This window comes from Channa argus, chromosome 1, assembly GCF_033026475.1.
Source record: "Channa argus isolate prfri chromosome 1, Channa argus male v1.0, whole genome shotgun sequence".
NCBI lineage: Eukaryota > Metazoa > Chordata > Actinopteri > Anabantiformes > Channidae > Channa > Channa argus.
In genome coordinates, this window is record NC_090197.1 from 4155288 (window position 1) to 4157777 (window position 2490).

Sequence of the window (2490 nt, forward strand, 5' to 3'; positions counted from 1 at the left end):
TCACAACCTATTATAATTTCACCTTTCAACACAAAACCAAACTTTTAATTAATCAGGGCAGCAAGAGAACCGGATCACCACAGACTCCTCTTTCTGAGCTTTACAGCCGATTGGTGGTGAGGAAAGCAACCCGGATTACTGAGGACCCCTCTCATCCCCTACACAGTTCTTTCCCGCTGCTGCCATTGGTCAGGTGTTATAAAGTCCCACTGGAAAAAAATCATTCATCACCAGAACAATAACTATTCTGAAAAGCAAAAAATAGACATTTTATCTGGCTGTTGTTTTGAACTGTGTTAATTGTATCTGTATTGTACGTAGTACGTGTGAAGTGTGGAGCTTTGTCAAAGAGGAATTTCTGTCTCCGGTTGGGACAGACAATAAAGTTTATCGTATCATAAACTGCTGAGAGGCCTGAGACTCTGAAAAGTTCAATGACAACTGGTCGACTCCATCTGCCATAAAGGCTCATGTGACGACCTTTGGCCTCCTGCTACAGGTACAGGTACAGGACGGGGCCATGAACTCCAAAAACCTGGGTCCAATTCTCTGAACCACCTCAGTCCTTTCTGTAAGACTCTCTCCAGGCCTTTATTGAGTTTTCACAGCAACATTCACCAACTTCCACATCTCATCTGAAAGTCATTTTAGTAAAGAAATCAGTTATTTGAATTGTTTCTGGCATCTGTCACTTTATTTGCCACCAGTTACATGTACCTGTGAGAGGAGAGCCAACAAGCTAAAGGTCAGAGGTCAGAGGACATCACACTCCACAACAAAAAGTAGATGGACAATGTGGACAAATGCTGTTTCTTTTAATCTCTTTGCAGTTTAGCTTTCAAGTAGCATCAGTGAAACTGTGTTATGATGATTATATTTACATGTATGTGAACAAATGAAGTCACTGATCTTTACTGAATATTGAATTTTGTTTAGATGTCAGGAGCTAACAAAGATATAGTTTTTATGAATTTGGTGTAAGTGATGCTTATCTTTAGACTGGGTTTTAATAAAGTAGTTAAAATTATTTAAACAAAATTATTTAACTTAATGCTGTGAATGATTTTATATTCTCATATAAATGTAATTATTAAGGTACTATTAATAGAGAAGGAAATGTTTGTAAAGATGTTTTTGTTGCTTTATATTCATGTTTATCACAATAGACTTTAATCATCAACTGATTTTTGTGTCTGTGTGTGTGTGTGTGTGTGTGTGTGTGTGTGTCCTCAGTGAACTGTATCAGTCTCTGCAGTAGCTTCCAGCTGCAGCATCAGTTCAGTTTCTGTTCAGTCTGACTGAGGGAGGTTTTTGTACGATGCTTTTTCACTGTGTGAACAACCACTGACTGTTGATGCTGTGATAACTCTGACAGTAGTAAACTGCTGCATCTTCAGTCTGGACTCCACTGATGGTCAGAGTGAAGTCAGAGTTTGATCCACTGCCTGAAAAACGATCTGGAATCCCTGATGCTCGAGTGGTGGCATAATAAATAAGCAGTTTAGGACGTTCTCCATCTTTCTGTTGGTACCAGGCTAAATTGGTCCCAGCATTCTGACTGATTTTACAGTCAATGGTTGTGGTTCCTCCCAGAGCAGAGCTCACTGCTCCAGGCTGAGTCACTGTGACCTGACCTCTGGACTCTGAGGACACAGAGACAAAAACAGAAAGCAGCATCATGGTTTTGTGGGCTTCATTTCAGAGGGACGGATGTTGATAGAGGAGAGGAATTGGATTCTCTGGACTTTACCTGTGAAGCAGCAGCAGAGGAGAGTCCAGATGAGGACGGAGATCAGAGTCATGTTTTTGATGAGGAGGATTTCTGTGTCTTCTGTTGTCATGAAGGACAGCTGTCAGTCATCCAGTGTTCAACTCTCAGGACTATAAACTCTCCCAGAGCACTGGAGCATGGTGCTGCTGATGCAAAGTGGCTCTATGGAAATGATCACACTGACTCCAACAGGGACTTGGATCAATCTGATCAGGCTGATTATCAGTGGAACAATCAGTTTATTAAAGTATTAATTCGCTTCTTCTCTTTTTAATTTCAGCAATTTATAGATATTAGGTTTCCAAAAATGTTCTCTCCAACTTAATACTCTGGAACTAGTTTTACTTTTTATGTTAAGTCCTGAAACCATCTGTTTTCATGCTTCATCAGTGATGCCTGACTGTCGCCATGGCTACTACATTTAAAGAGGAAGTAAAGCACTGAAAACCATTTTCATCTACAGTCAAAAATATCAGCACCCTGGCAATTCTGTCAGAATTTGTATGTAGACACACCTGTGGCAAGTAACAGGTGTGGACAACACAGTAATCCACAACAATCCAGTTAAAATGGAGGAAAGTTGACTCAACCTTTGTGTTGTGTGTCACACTGAGCATTGAGAAAGAAAGAAGTGGAAAGAGGTGGAAAAACATGGACAATCTCAAGGCTAAAAGTCCATCTCCAGAGCTCGTGTGCAATATCATCAAGAGGTTTACAGC

The 2490-nt window shown here is 40.4% G+C and overlaps 1 long non-coding RNA gene across 1 annotated transcript; it reads right to left on the bottom strand.

Moving 5' to 3' along the window:
- Positions 1 to 1229: 1229 nt before the first annotated feature.
- Positions 1230 to 2009, bottom strand: LOC137134172 (uncharacterized). The gene is made up of 2 exons (XR_010915403.1): positions 1751 to 2009; positions 1230 to 1643 (listed from the first exon to the last, which is right to left on the bottom strand). It is a non-coding gene; the product is annotated as an uncharacterized lncRNA (long non-coding RNA).
- Positions 2010 to 2490: the final 481 nt, after the last annotated feature.